The sequence below is a fragment of the Mastomys coucha genome, unplaced genomic scaffold, assembly GCF_008632895.1.
Source record: "Mastomys coucha isolate ucsf_1 unplaced genomic scaffold, UCSF_Mcou_1 pScaffold20, whole genome shotgun sequence".
NCBI classification, from domain to species: domain Eukaryota; kingdom Metazoa; phylum Chordata; class Mammalia; order Rodentia; family Muridae; genus Mastomys; species Mastomys coucha.
The window spans coordinates 118,629,427-118,645,794 of record NW_022196903.1 but is presented as its reverse complement, the minus strand read 5'-3'; the positions used below and the strand labels follow the sequence as shown (position 1 = coordinate 118,645,794).

The window sequence follows — 16,368 nt, the reverse complement described above, 5'->3', positions numbered from 1 at the left end:
CACAGGGAAAGGAGCATAGAAAAGAAAGAAAGGAAGGAAGGAAGAAAGAGAGGGAGGAAGGGAGGGAGGGAGGGAGGGAGGGAGGGAGGGAGGAAGGGAGGGATGGAGAGACAAAGCAAAGAAAGAAAGAAACCAAGACACAGGAAAGTTTAAAGTGAGTCCTAAGGTAGCATGGGTAGTGAGGAGCAGTTATGGGATCCACGGACCTCCATCCAAAACCCAGCTTCGTATCACATAGCACAGGCAGCTAACAATAAACAAAGGGAAGGCCATCTCAGCTCTCCACAGTTAAGGTACAACACCATACTACTAACAATCAACACAGAGTGGTTCCAGCACTGCCACAAGGACCCTGCAAAAGTCAGATTCTGAGCTTCTATGCAGAGTGCAGGGGCAGCTGTTTCAGAGGTGTGATTCTCACCCAGGAACTTGACTGGTCTCACAAACAGGCTGCTGTGAAGGCTGAGCACAGCTGGAGCCTGCCCTTTACCCCTTCCCTAGTACTTCTTCCTGCATTCCAAAGAGCCCCTGGTGAAGAGCAATGACCTGGCCACAAGGAAATCCGAAGGCAACATCAGACCATTAGAGTCCAGAGGAGCAACCCTTTCCATCTCTCTTTCTCTCTCTCTCTCTCTCTCTCTCTCTCTCTCTCTCTCTCTCTCTCTCTCTCTCTCTCTCTCTCTCTCTCTCCCTTCCTTTCTCTCTTTTTCTTTCTTTCTGAATAATTTTTATACATCATATTCTGATCATGGTTTTTCCTCCCAGATCCTCTCTACATCCCCACCCATCCAACCCCAGGCCTTCTTTCTTCCTTATCCCTAGAAAATGAACTGGTCAATTTAAAAGAAGGAGAGGAGGAGGAGGAGAAAGAGGAGGAGGAAGAGGAGGAAAAGGAGGGAGAAGAGGAAGAGGAGGAAGAGGAGACAAAGCAAAGAGAAACAAAAGAAACACACACGAAAGCAAATGAAACATGCATATACTCAGAGATACACATGTGCGTGCACACATACAAAAACCATAGAAACAGAAAATCAGAAACCACAATCCATAAGGTAACAAATGCCAAAACAAAGCATTATGAGACAAAACATCTCCAAAAATAGCATTGAGTTTGTTTTGTGTTGGCCATCTAAGCATGGAGCCTCCCTTGAGGGTAGCTTGCCTGTCTGGTGAGGCTCCCTCAGAGAAAACTATGGCTTCTGGGTTACGGATGGGGGATTTTGGAAAGCCATACTCTCTACACCTTTCAGATACCATGATGGTATCTCAGACGCCAGGAAATCAAGCAATGTAGTACCCAGGCAAAGGTACCCAGCCTGCCATGGTCTGTATAGTGTGCGGAAGGAAACCATGGTCCACCACATGCTCCACTGCAGCATGCTGGGCCTTCAGATGGGTCCAGATCATGCGATTGAAAAACAAAGCACACAAAAGCAAAAGAAAACCAGCAGATGGATCCACAAACCCATTCTTCCACAGCGCGGTGAGGAGGGATGAACCCAGACCTGGTCAGGCTTGCTACTAAGAGTGCCCAGGGGACCCTAAGGCACACACATTACTTCCCGTTTGCCAGCCAGCAATCTGCTCCTGATTTGCTACAGCCTGATCCTACCAGGAAGCACCACATTCTTGCGCTACTATTTCATCTCCCTCTGGTCCAGCCTGCCCTGGCCTTGTGTCAGATTAATATTCCTATTCCATGGAAGCCAGACAAAATTCCCTTCAGTGCGGTTGACCTCTCCAGTTGCCCCCAGCTGCCTGGAAGCTTACAGAGCCAGTGGTAGCCACCACCCCTTTCCCCACCCTAGGGTCCGGAAGTGTAAACATTCAGGGTGGCCTGACTCATACAGAAAATTATTAGGGAAGGAGTGAGGTTTTACAAGGTGTCAGAGATTTCACTAGCTCACAGGACCAGAGCTGGTGTCCAGGATTTGAAGGCGAACAACTGGCTTTCCACCATAGTAAAGACAGGGCCCAGGTTATGTCTGATTCTCCCAGCTTCCTAACTGATGATCAAGGCTGAAAATTGTCTGTAAGAATTCAAACCGATGATAGTAGCCAATATTTAGTGAGCAACTTACCATATGTTAGACATGGCACTAGGGATGTTTAATGTTTTACCTCTAATGCATTTAATTTCTCAGTAAACTCAACAAGGATACATTATCCCCCATCCCCTTTACAGAAAACATCAAGAAAACATAACAAAGGTTTAGTGACTTGCCCAGAGTGTCGCTGAAACTCAGGGTCTAAACCTTTCAACACTGAGAAGCACATGCCACCATGCCCTGAGTTCTACAGATGGCCCCTTAACACTGTGCCATCTTTCTGGTCCATGATAGGGACGATTTTGAAGACTGAACCTGGCTAAAGTTAAGACCATGAAAGTAGCAAACCCATGCCTTCAGCTGGACTGCATCACCTGACTACATCTCTACCTACTTGAGAAGTTGAACATTAGTCTACCCCAGGCTAGCCCCGGTCAAAGCCAAAGCCCACCTCTGCTCTAGGAGATGAGGTCATGAGAAAACTGTTCCAGAGGAATCAAAAGTGAGCCAAAAAGAGTCTAACAGAAACTTTGGTGCCTGCATTGCTATTGCTTTGGGGCCCTGCCCAGCATGCACCACTCTCCCTACCAAGTTTAGAAGCACAGAAGAAAAGCAGACCTCCAAACAAATGCGTGCACACTCCTGTGCAGAGCAGCCTTATCACAACCAAAGCATGAAGGCAATGCGAGTGTCCATGATGGAAGAGTAGATAGACAAAGTGTGGTACACACATTTTTATGCGTGTAGATTTCCTGCCATGTGCAAGAACATCAATCTACCTGGAGGGCATTGTGCTAAATGAGAGGACCAGTCATGGAAGGACAAACCCTGGAAGATCTGTTCACATGACAGTCAGATTCACAGAAGTAGAGGACACAGTGACCAGGGTTGAGGAGTGAGGGTACAGGAAGTGGGGCTCTGTGTGAAGCTTCAGTTCTGTTGGATGAGGTAGATTCAGTGGCCTGCTGTACATCATGTGCCCATAGTTAAGGCAGCATCACACACTGGCATGTAAGAGCAGTGAGTCTCATGTTAAGTGATCTCATGCAGAGACATTGAAGGAGGCGTCCGACATGTCTACACTACTGACATCCTTATGTCCCTGGCACTCTGTCATACACATTAAAGTTCTCCTTTTCTCTGCAGACCAGTACACTCCAAAAAGTTGTTTCTCCAAGAGGAAATTTCAACAGAAGAGAGACTGTTTGAAGACAGAAATGGAGCCAGCTAGTGGGGGAGGCGGGGACTGTGGTAGAACAGGAGATGGAGAAGCCTACAATGGCATACGTGTATAAAAATTCCATTATGAAACCCACCCATCGCTTTATGTGCACATTAGAAATAAATGGAAAATAAGATAAAATTCAGATACATCATATAATACAGATGATCTTTGGAGACATAAGACACTGTGCTAGGTGAAATAAAGGGGTACGAAAGAAAGAATAAATCCTGATCGGTTCCACCTCTCTGAGGATCACAGAGAAGTGAAATTCATAACGACAGAAAAAAGGAAGAGTGGTTCCCAGGGAAGGATGGGGTACATACTGAATGGAGACAGGATTTCAGAAGAAAGAGCAGTGTCCTACAGCTGTGGGCATGTACTCATGGCCACTCAGCTGTACATTTCAAACAGCTAAGATAGTAACTTAATGCTATGCATATTTAACCACAGATCTAGCTTTTCATCTCACAATACTTATATTCTTTGAGTCAGGATCTTGCTACTTCATCCATGAGTGCTGAGGATGCAGCCTGTGCCACCACACCTGGCTTAGCCATGGTTGTAAGAGGTGTTTACAATAAACACTGTGTGTGCTGAATATAACAACAGCTAAATGTAACCTACACTTACATTTTTTAAAAAAATATATAATAAGCAAAAATCAATAAAATCCACAGTTTGTAGACTGGCCTGAAACCCCAGTAAAATGGGATGACAGATTTGCTGTAACACGGGTGAGTGAAAGTTAAATCTCCCAGCATTAAATTATTTAAACAAGTAACCCTGCCTGACCTGGTAGCACCTTCAGTAAAAATGTATGATTAGAGATCACTGACAAAGAACCTGAGACCAACCTGAGGAGCCATAGTGTCTTCCACAGAGAGCCTGTGCCCAGAGATGCCTGCTTCCCTGACCCCAAGGCGAGCCTAGCCAATAACAGAAACCATGGCATCATGATTGTAAGTTTACGAGGAAGCCAGAGAAGTCACATTCATAGAGAGCAGAGACCTGAATCCATGATGCGTCCAATGAATAATGTTTGACGTCACCTAGAAAGGTTTGGGAGAGCTAGAACTCCACCCAAAAATCATGCTAACATTGCCATCCTCTGATCATGCGTCACAGGCAAAGCCAAGATGTCTGATGCAGGAAGTTGTGTGGTGTGCGTTGAGACTGTCCGTCAGTCCCTCCTCCTAAGGCAATCTCTCTCCCCTGTATCTCATTCTCCCTGCTTCTCAATTTCATCAACTGCTTCAACAACTCCGTGGAGAGACAAATTTGAAATCTGCTCTCAGATAGCTCCACCCTGCGATATAGATCTCTACATCTTTGACCATCCTGTGAATAAACACATCATTTCAGTCATTGACATGCTTCTTGGTAGAAAAAAAAAATTAACCTGGTTCAGTGATAAAAGCAATCACATTTTATAAAGAGACTTGCTCAAACATGGCCATAGGATGGAGTGCCCAGGAGAGGAGTCAACATGGCTAGACAAAGCTGGAACTCAAACTGCAAGTCAATAACCCAGAAATGGCAGATGGGATATGAAACCTTAGAAGTCAGTGTTTGGCTGAGAAGTAAACACTGTCTCAGAACAAGTTGTTAATCTCTCTCTCTCTCTCTCTCTCTCTCTCTCTCTCTCTCTCTCTCTTTCTCTCTCTCTCTCTCTCTGCTCTGTGTGTGTGTGTGTGTGTGTGTCATAGATTTCATCCTGAAATTTCCCTTCCATCTACTCCCCCCAGTGATCCCCCACCTTCCCTCCCCTCTCCCCCAGATTCACTCCTTCTCTGTTTCCCCTATGAGACTAGGCACAAACCCTCCTTATCAAGGCTGGACAAGGGAGGCAACCCAGTAGAAGGAAAAGGATCTCAAGCTAAGGCAAAAGCATCAGAGACAACCCCTACTGCCCCTGTTGGAAGTCCCACAAGAACACCAAGCTACAAAACAATAAGGTATGTGGCAGAGGACCCAGGTCAAACCCATGCAGCGTCCCTGTTTGTTGCTTCACTCTCTGTGAGTTCCCGTGCAGCCTGCTTAGATGATTCTGTGGGTCGTGCTCTGGTGTCGTCGACCACTCTGGCTCCTGCAATCCCCCCTCCCTACACACACACACACACACCCTGCTTCTGTGGGGTTCTCCTGGCTCCACCTAGTGTCTGACTAGATGAGGCTTCTGTGACACCAGTTTTGATCAAGCGTCTTACTGAAGCTCTTGACCTCCTCCTCCTGGTGGTTGGGAGGACTCATAACAGCTATGCAAATCGTGTGGGGCCTTTAGGCTAAAAATTCCATTCCGAAAGCAAAGACAATCAGGCAATGTGTCTACGGACAAGCAAGGGCAGGTACACAAGTGGAAAAAAAAGACTCATCAGGGCTTCTGTAGTTTGTGACCCCTGGGTTTAAAATTCCACATTTTTTTTTCCTTTTCTACCCAGATTCACACCTTGGGAATAGCATTCATACCCAGCAGTGATAATTCCCACCAGCTTTAAGTCCTTGACAGCATGGAAAGTCTCCCCTAGAGGCCTAGGGAAGGCAATGGCAAGGCCTCCCATGGCACAGAGCTCATTCCTCCACGACTGCCACTGAGAGATGCCGGCAGTCTAGAGCGTTCATCCAGTCTTGCCCTGTCTTCTGCACTTTCATCTCTGTCAAGGTGAACAGAGTGACAGGGCTCCTCTTTTGCCCAACAGCTTTTGCTTATTAATCAAAATTAATCCTAAGAAGACTTCCAAAGCACGTGGCAGGTTAAGACTACCTCCCTGTGATACCGTGAATGAGAAAAGAGTCGGGCTAACAGAAAAAGAAAGACTTTACTAAAGCATAGAAGCTCAGAAGCACATCAGAAACCACAAGGAGAGTGACAGCCCAGTCTTAAAGCAGAGAGAGTGACCACGATAGCCCAGAAAAGAGAAAGAAGCGCAAGGCTCTGCCATCACTCCTTGGTTGAGGAGGAAGATCAATCCTATCCAAAAAGGCAAATCAGCAGGCCCTGGTGAGAAGAGACTGGAAACACCACCCAGAGGGAAAGCCAATAGTGTCACAGACTCAAATCCAGCTAGAGGCTTTGATGAGACCAGGACTGCATTCTGTGAGCAGTCAGGAACAGAGCGGAGGTCAGCATCGCTTCATTCCAAGTCTCGGAAGACTGACCAGACAACTGTCTTGAGAGAGAACACGTTGTTCAAGGCTAAGCTAACCTAGAAGCCTAATAACAACCACAACCCATGGCACCTGAGTCAACTTCCCCAGTGCAGTGGCAGGAAAGAGTGACGGGAAGCAGCTGTGGAGAGGGAGAAGCCAGAGGTGGACACACCAAGAGGCCGAGGTAGAAGGTTTGGTAGGAGTCTAATAAGCCAGAGTCTAAGGGCAGGGAATGGCCAAACCTCAGAAGTCACTTGTCTGCCCTAAGGTTCTCTGCTAGAGAGACTGGGAATTCTGGAGTTCTGGCAAGGTCTTTAACATCTACAGCTGTGTCCTCAGGCAGAGTGTTTACTGCTACGTGGATTTGAAAACAGACGCTGGTCCACCTGTGCGGACCAAAGGGCTGTGCTCACTTTTCCCGTTCACAAAACACTTGGGAAAGACCACTTGGCTAGAACATTAGGCATCCCAGTATATACAACCTGGTAATTCTAGACATGTGGAAGAACTTGCCCAGCCCACAGAATACAAGGTCAGATGCAACCAGCAGAATCTTCTGATACATAAAAAAGGGAAGTTCCTATGAGAACGTATCTCTGGTGGGCACGTCAGTCTTGACCCATTTCAGGAAAGCACCAGCCTAACTAGTAGGCAAGTCAGGGCACTCCACAATCAGCTGACCCAGCCCAAACCAACAGGTGCCGTGCTTAGAAGAACCAGCCAGGAGGAAAGCTAATGTTTCATCTGCTCCCTGCTCCTTCGTTTCTTCTTTTTAGTAGACTTTCAGTAGCATTTTGACTTTATTTTATTTTTTATCAAACTTTATTATTTTTATTCCTCCTTTTAAATTTGTCTAATTATATTTATGCATTTTGAGCCACTGCTTTTTTACACTTTTTTTTCTCTCCTTTTGTAATGTTATTCCCCATTTCCCATTTCCTTTCCCATATTTGACATGGCCTCGAATTTCCTTTTCCTGCCCCTTGCTGCCTTCTTTAGTTTGGCTCATTCATTTGATATTGTTAAAAAAGTAAATAAATGCTGGGTGGTGGTGGCGCACGCCTTTAATCCCAGCACTCGGGAGGCAGAGGCAGGCAGATTTCTGAGTTCGAGGCCAGCCTGGTCTACAGAGTGAGTTCCAGGACAGCCAGGACTATACAGAGAAACCCTGTCTCGGAGATTAAAAATAAATAAATAAATAAATAAATAACATTGAAACATTGTTTCTCTTTGTAGCCCTGGCTGTCCTGGAACTCCTGGAACTGTAGACCAGGCTGGCCTCGAACTCAGAGATCCCAATGCCTCTGCCTCCTGAGTGCTGGGGTTAAACCCCAACACCATAATACTTTAAGTTTTACCCTAAATACTCTTCGCTCTTTATAACACGCTCTCTGTGACTTTGCTGTTTTCTGTCCCATGGTCTTTGTTGGTGCAGTCATTAGCTCAGGTTGATTTCCCACACTTTGCCACGTCTTCTTCAGGTTTGAGCTGTCACTTTTACAGCAGTATACTCTCTCTTCCTTTGAGAATAGTGGAGGTTGACTCCCCAAGAACGTCTTGCTCTGTAAAATCAGTAGATACCCGGATCACGACACAGAAGTGGGAGGTGTGAGAGAAACAAGTCAATGCGGGGCCTCTACCAATCACAACTCCTCAGCTACCAAACCTAAATATCAACATGGTTGGGATGCGATACAGAGAACTCAAAATCCATAAAAATAATAGATGACTTCAAGAGGAAGCAAACAAGAAGATGAATGAAGTGAAGAAATGAATTCATAGTGTGAATGAGCGATATAGTCCTGTCAAAAAGTGGTAATATCACACATGAGAAACATGGCAAGGGAATTAGTATTTGGGGGCAGGGGGGTCAAAGCAGAAATTTTGTAAGTGAAACACAATCTAATTTTAAAACAACAGAAATCATCATTAATAGATTAAATCAAATAAAATAAAGACTTGGAGAAGAAAGATAAGGTAGAGGTCATAGCACACTCAAGCATAAAAATTAAAATATAAATAAAAACAAATCAGTGTAGGATGTGGCTCAGTTAGTGAAGTGCTTGTCTAGCAAATATGAAATCCTGGGTTTAAGCCTCTGTGGAAAGCTGGGTATAATGACCTTATCTGCAACCCCAACATTTAGGATGACAAAAGTAGGCAGAGCACGACCTGTTGGCCACTCTCATCTATGAATTTGCCACACACACTCGTCTACTCCAGTCACATCCAAAATATCGAGGGTAAAAGCCTGATTAAGGATAAGAGGCAATAAGGATCCAATAGGAGTTCTGTGCCTCCTGGAGATTCAGACAGTCACTGGTATCTCCTCAGACGTGTTCCAGAATAGTCTTTCCAATCGTCAACACGCCCTCATATTTAGGCATAAACATACCCAAAGAAATGATTCGTAAATGGCTAAGATTGGGCATTGTTTCCTGGCCAGCACAACATTTCCAACCTATCCTAGTTTAATATCAAGCTGTCCATATCTTTGAATTTCTCTCAAGGAAATTCTGTGCCTTGCCAGAGCTAGCAACAGAGGTCAAGCACATTCCTTAGGGCAATAGATAGTTCACAATAGTTAGAACTGTTTTACATACTAGAGAGTAATCGAAGGGCTTCCACTCAAGGACATTAGCTAGAAGTGTTAGGTCAGAACCTCTTAGTCATTGCCTCCAGCAGAACCAGAGAATTAGTATAGGAATGCCAAATTAGCCCCAGCTTCTGCCCCCTTCACAACTGGATAGGGATCTTGGTCAGTAAGATCACTGACCTTGATGTGTCACCTGCCTACATGACTCTAGTCATTTGCCCTGCTTTCTGTATACCATATAAGCCTGCTTTTCACTTGGTGCAGGAGGAGGACTTGGACTTGCACAGAGGACTCGCACGCAGGACTAGCAGGAGAAGTCGCACAAGGACTCGCACTAGAACTTAGGTGGTCTAGGACTCAGATTCATGCAGTCCTCAGTCCCCCGGGCCCAGGACTCAGATTCATGCAGTCCTCAGTCCCCCGGGCCCAGAGCGCTTGGGCCTCCAGGGGATGCAGCACCAGTCCAGAGGAGATAGCTGCTGCTTTAGACCCAGTGTGTTTTAGATGGCCTCAGATGTACCTTAACTGCTGAGCTGCCAGATTTTTTCATTCCTCTTTTGCAATGACTGTAAAAGTCTGATGCCATTTTTAAGAAATACATTCAGATCCTGTACTTCATGCGTCGTCTCTGCCATCATTTCTTCACCTACACCTTGTTGACCTGACTAGGACCCCGTTTCTCTCACGGGTTGAGGGAGGCCCAGATCGGCCGGCCTGCAGCATGAATTAAAGGTTGGCTGAGCTCTATAAGACTTTGCCTTAAAACTATTTTTAATTGAAAATCATAACCACAAGTTTTAAGAACTAGGATTAAAAGAATAATGGAAAAAAACTAAAATCAAAGGAAATTGATTCGATAAAATGATAGTTTTTTTTTTTTTAAAGCCCAAAGTTTGGAGGCTGGAGTGGATATCCAGACACAAGAGGCATTTAAGAACCCCAAGTAGATGTGACTGGAGAAGAGCCTCTATATAAAAGTCACACTCAAATTCCAAAAGGAAAGATCTGGAGGTCAGGGAGGACCAGAGCAAAACAAAGCCTGAGGAGGTGGCAGAACCACAATTCCCATAAAACTCACAGCAGCTGTGACTGTCTGCACACGATCAAGCCAAGATCATGCCAGTTAACATTCCAGCCCCGAGGGGACCAGGGCTCACAAGCCTACACCTCTCTGAGGAGCTTCAGCAATGGATGGCTTCTGAGGTAGGGACAGTCCGTTTTCTTTAAAAGTATGACTCCGGGTGGGTTGACCACATTCCTAAGGGGAGGCCGTATCCAGAGTCAGTGCATGCAAAGAAATAAGAGAGATCAAAGGCAAAGGAGTGAAGTGGACGCTACAAGAGCAGCGAAGACTGTGGAACAAAGAGTTGCTTCTTGGGAAAAAAAAAATGAACAAGGCTGACAGAGAAGATTCTAATTAACAAGGTGAGATATAAAAGGAGGACATTATAAGAGATGCTCGTTAAAGCCACAGGTTCACCAAGGACTGCTTTGAGAACCCACATTCCAAAAGTCTACAGAGTCTGGAGAAAAGTGAGAGAATATCTAGATGTCTATGACACAACAAATTGAACCTAAAGTATACAGAAAGCTTGGTATAGCAATAAGTAAAGAGACTAATAGAGTAATAAAATTTCCCCAACTAAAGAAGTCTGGACTAGGCAGCCTCGCTGCTTAGTATGACCAGAATTTTTTTATGGTGAAAAGAAAGTATATTTAGAATTGGCCATCTGGACTGAGTTTAGATGATCCCAATCTTTTTGGCAACATCTAGAGCATTGTAGTCAGGAGCCAAGCAAGCATACGCCTTCTTCTCTCCATCAGGCCTTATCAGGGTATTGACTTTGGCCACATCAATGTCATAGAGTTTCTTCACAGCCTGTATGATCTGGTGCTTGCTGGCCTTGACATCCACAATGAACAAAGGCGTATTGTTGTCTTCTGTCTTCTTTATGGCTGGCTCGGTGGTCAGTGGGAATTTGACGATAGCATACTGGTCAAGCTTGTTTCTCCTGGGCACACTCTTTCGAGGATATTTTGTCTGCCTCTGGAGCCAGCGCCTCTTGGGCCACCAGAAGGTGGGTGAGGTGTGGATCTTCTTCTTTTTGTGGCCGTGGACACCTTTCAGCACGGCCTTCTTAGCTTTCAAGGCCTCTGCTTTGGCTTTGGTTTTGGCTTTGGGAAGGGCAGGAGCTTCGTTCTTTGCTTTGGGGACATCTTGGTGAAGAGCTGACCAGATATTTTAAAAGCTAATGCCAATGATCCTGAGACTATTCCATAAAATGGAAGTGGGGGAATAACTATAAATTCATTAGATGAAGTCATTATTTCTTTGTTATAAAAACCAGATAAAGATACAACCAAAAAAATAAAGATACCTTTATCAAACTGACACAAAAATCCACACCAGATTATTTGTAAAGTTAATTCAATCAATCATTTAAAAGATCATGTAACCACGATGTATGGACAATTAATTACTACTTTCATTCCAAGGATGAGAGAATGGTTCAACACATTCAAATCAGAAGAAAAAAGAGAGAGTCGGTTCAGAAATCATATGATCATCTCAATAGATGCAGAACGGGCCTTTGGCAAAGCTCAGGATCCCTTCATCATAAAAGCCCTGAAGAGCTGGGCGGTGGTGGCATATGCCTTTAATCCCAGCACTTGGGAGTCAGAGGCAGGTGGATTTCTGAGTTCGAGGCCAGCCTGGTCTACAGAGTGAGTTCCAGGACAGCCAGAGCTATACAGAGAAACCCTGTCTCAAAAAAAAACAAAACAAAACAAAAAAACCCTGAAGAAACTAGGAATAGAAGAAGCATAACCTCAGTGTAATAAATGTTATATATGACAAATTTATGTCCAATATTTTACTAACTGTGAGGTAAGAAGAAGAATGTATTTCCTCTAAAATTAGTAACTAGGTCAAAATATCTATTTTTATTGATGGGTGCTTGAAGACTTAGCCACAGCAATAAGGGAAGAGAAGGAAATGAAAGAGACAACTATAAAAGGAGAAGCTTAAAAACACTGCAAAGATACTGAAGAAGACACCAGAGACACCCGACGGCATAAGCACCTTCACACCCATGGCTTGGCAGACTCAACACTGAAAATGGTGCAGCGCAGAAAGCAATGTTCAGACTCAGTGCAATCCCTATCAAAGATTTCAGTGAGGTTCGTCACAGAAGTAGGAAAATAGAATTTTGAAATTCACATGTAAGTATAAAAGGCTCTGACTAAGCAAAGCAACTGGAAGCCAGAAGAGCAAAACTGGACCAATCACAGTATCTGATTTCAAAATATACCACAAGGTCATCGTAGCAAATAGCACGGCATTGGTGCGAAGCCAAACAAGAAGACCCAGAAAGCAAATCATACAGCTACTGCCACCTGGGATTTACCAAGAAGACAAAGGGCAGCTTAGAGAAGAGAGGCTGTTCAGCAAATGATGCTGGGGAAACCGGGTAGATGTGGATCCCATCACTCCCTCTGTGTTAAAATCAATTTGAGTTTATCAAACACTTCAAACCTAAGAAGCTGGGCCTGCCAGGCAAAATCCTTCAACACAAAGGGACGGGTTTTTTTCAGAAAGGACTCCAGTAGTTCCGAAAATAATAGCTACAAGTGACAAACAGGACTGCGAGAAATTTCAAAGCTCTCACACATCAAAGGAAGCGTTTGGCAGAGGAAAGAGGCAGCCTACAGGATGGGAGAAAAACCTTTGCCAATTTTATATCTGACAAGGGGTTAATATCTAGAATCTGTAAGAACTCAGAAAGTTAAAACACGGAATGGAAATCATCCAGCCCGTAACGAAGCAAATGAATTGAACAGACAGCTCTCAAAGGAAGAACTGTGTAAGCCATGAGTAAACACACACAAAAAGTTCAACACCCTTATCCATCTGGGGGAAGATGCAAATGAAACTCTTCTAAGATTCCAACCCACCCCTGTCAGAAGGGCTGTCGCCAAGATGAATGACAAGAAATGCCGGTGCAGAAGCGAGGCAAAGGGCGCCCTGAACTACTGGAAGGAATGCACATGCGTGCAGCCAGTGAAGAATTCACTATGGATGTTCCTCAAAAACCCAACAGTTAGACAGCCATGTGACCTATACCACTTCTGATTCTACAGCCAAGTAAACCTAAGCCAGCACACCATGGAGGTACTTCTACCCAATGTCCACTGCTGTATTCACAAATAGCCAAGATGGGAAACTAGCTTAGAGGTCCATCAACAGATGAATTGGAGGAAAACAATATAGCATGTAGACACAACAAAGCTTTTTCTTTAATTCAGCCATAAAGGGAAACATGACCACGTCACCTAAAGAGAAATGGGTGGAAGTAAAGAGAAGGGGTTAAATCAAGCCAGAACCAGGACAGGTGCCACGTGTCTTCTCTCACAGGTGGAATCTAGAGAGAAAAACATTTACATATATGTAGAAGAAGAAAGTAGAGATGAAACTATGTGTCCAGGAGAATGGTGTCTACAGAGAAAGTGGGAGATGTAAGAGAGGGTGATGCTGGGAGAGGACAAACATTTTCATGCTTTCCCTCATTCCTGAACTCTAGATTTAAATGTCTGCGTTCCATAAAAAACTTAGAGGAACTGAGTGCAGTGGAGGAAGCCATCAGCGAGAGTGAGGGGCTAGGGCAGCGCATAATGGGGTGGATGTGAGAAAAATACAATGACTGATACCATATACCAAGAAACCTGGACCAAGTCTTACTCAGCACTTGTGGCTCCTCCCAGCATTTCTTGCCAACTACACCTTGGAGCAGCCACGTCCTCATTTTTCATGCAATCAGCATGTAGGTAAATGTCATAGTGAAATCCATTACTTTGAATGCTAACTTTAAAATAATAATTAAAAAAATAAGATTCAGTGCCGAGCAGTGGTGGCACACTCCCAGCACTTGGAAGGCAGAGACAGGTGGATTTCTGAGTTCGAGGCCAACCTGGTCTACAGAGTGAGTTCCAGGACAGCCAGGGCTACACAGAGAAACCCTGTCTTGAAAAACCAAAAAAAAAAGATTCAAATATTATGGTCATAACCTGGGATTAAACACTCAAGAGTTACCAGACAGCCCATTATGTTTTCCTTTAAACTATTGTTCTTAAAGCAGATTTCTCTGTGGGTAAAAAATGCCTCAGCCATAGTTCGTGCTGGCCCCATCATCTAGGATGCACTCCACAGTATGTATCATTCTATCTCCTCAACTGCCAAGCCTAAGCATTTCTGCCCAGGGTCTTTCATGCTCAGCTTATTAAAGAACAGGCCAGTGAGCACTTAATGTTCCTGAAAGAAAGGAATTTGACTTATATTCCACCCTGGATGGAGAGTTTTCCCCTTTCTCTAAAAGAGTAAGTAGATCGTGGGGCTCAAGATGTGTTTCTGAGACAAATAATCAGCTCTCAGGGATCTTGAAGGTTCTAGAAAGATCGTGGACAAGAAAGGTTTCAAAGTGCCCTGCAAGGTATGCCCCCACTCTGCTTGTGTGCAGATCTGACACCCACCAAAGCACACTAATGTTCCTTAAGAACTGAATCATGTAATATTCCACTGCCCAGGTCCCAATCTAGCCACTTGATAGCATCTGCAGGGCAGGTCCAAATGGCAAAAGACTTTGAAAATGAAATTAATATTCAAACATATCCCATTGACTCTAGTCAAAGCCTGCAGATGGAAGTCTCATGTAGTGGTGTGTTCCTGTAAGCTCAGCACTTGGGAGGCAGAGGCAGGAGGATCAGGAGTTCAAGGTCATCCTCATCTGTGTATCAAGTTCAAGATACTGAGGGCTACATGTGACCTTACATCAGAGGGGGAAATAAACTTACAGATCAAATAAAACTTACAGATCAAATCCTGCTGACACATACACAGGATTTAAATAAGACCTCTAATTCATAAAATAATACTGAAAATGTCCAGGATATAAAATTAACCAAACATTCAGAGAACCAGCAAGTGTCTTAAAGGGGAGGGAACCATTAGACACCAGTGCTAAAATGACAAAGACGCCACCTTAAAGGACAAATGCTCTTTAAGTCCACAGTCCAAGCCATCAGCAGAAAAGCAGAAGACAGAAACACGAATCAAATGCAAGTTTCAGAGCTTAAAACTTAAATGACTCAAAGAAATAAAATAAATAACTCCAAGATAGGTGTGACATGTCTCGGCAGGAAAAGACATTTGCCTGACACCTAAGCTCAATGCCCGGGACCCAAAGGTGGGAGGAGAAGACCAACTCCTACAAGCTGTCCTCTGACTTCCTAACCCTGCCTTAGCACAATCACATGTGCACACATGCACACACATGCACACATGCATGTGCACACATGTACACAGTCACACACCCATGTACTCACACACACGTGTACAGAGTCACACATGCATGTACTCACAATCACACACATATATACACATACGCAGTCATACACGCATATGCTCACATATACACGTATAAACACACAAATAAGTGTAACTTTAAAAGAGCTTTTAACAAACAACATAGAGCTGTTAGGTAGATGCATTAACATCTTGGCAACACCATGATGGGAAGGAACGGTTCACACACTCACACACACACACACTCACAGAAATGATCTAATGTGAACTGTAAAGGACAGGATAGACTGAGAGCAGCAAGCAAGGGTACAGGCAGCTGCGGGATCTCAAACACGAGTGGCTCTCAAGCTGCAGACCAATGGGTACAGCACATAAAAAAAAAAGCTTGAAAATTAAATAACTACAATTTTCCAGATTTTATGGCATACATAACCCTACATACTCTAGACCAGTGGTTCTCAGTCTTCCTAATGCTACAAGCCTTTAATACAGCTCCTGATGTCATGGTGACCCCCTACAACCATGAATTATTTCAGTGCTACTTCACACCTATAATTTTGCTGCTGTTATTAATTGTAAACATCTGATCCACGGCCCCTAAAGTGGTTGGGACCCACAGGTTGAGAACCCCTGTGTGCTCCAACATTCCACCCTGGATGCAGGAGGCACACAAGTGGCCTTGTGCCTCCCTGAGACAATAGGACAGTTAATAGTAGCCACAGAGGTGGTCTCACTGCCTCCAGGTATGCTCCGGAAGATGGTCCCCCCTCCCACCCACGCTCATGCAGGCCAGCTGAATTAAAACCAGGAGCCACAAGGGAAATAAAAATAAAGAAGGCGTAGCTGTAGGAAGGGAACTAGCTGGGAAGATGCCGGGCAGTGGGACTAGAAGGAGGGTGAGAGAAGGAAATGGGGTGAACGTGATCACAAAACATTCGGCACCTGTGTGACACTGCCAAAACATAAATAAGAAGAATATTCAAAAAAAAAAAAA

General features: G+C 44.4%; 1 protein-coding gene and 1 pseudogene across 5 annotated transcripts in view; both read right to left on the bottom strand.

Annotated features, from left to right (window-relative positions):
* Ano2 (anoctamin 2) overlaps window positions 1–16,368 on the bottom strand; it is a 328,395-nt gene that overhangs the window by 288,220 nt on the left and 23,807 nt on the right. The window lies entirely within an intron of this gene.
* LOC116098460 lies at window positions 10,758–12,110 on the bottom strand (annotated as a pseudogene).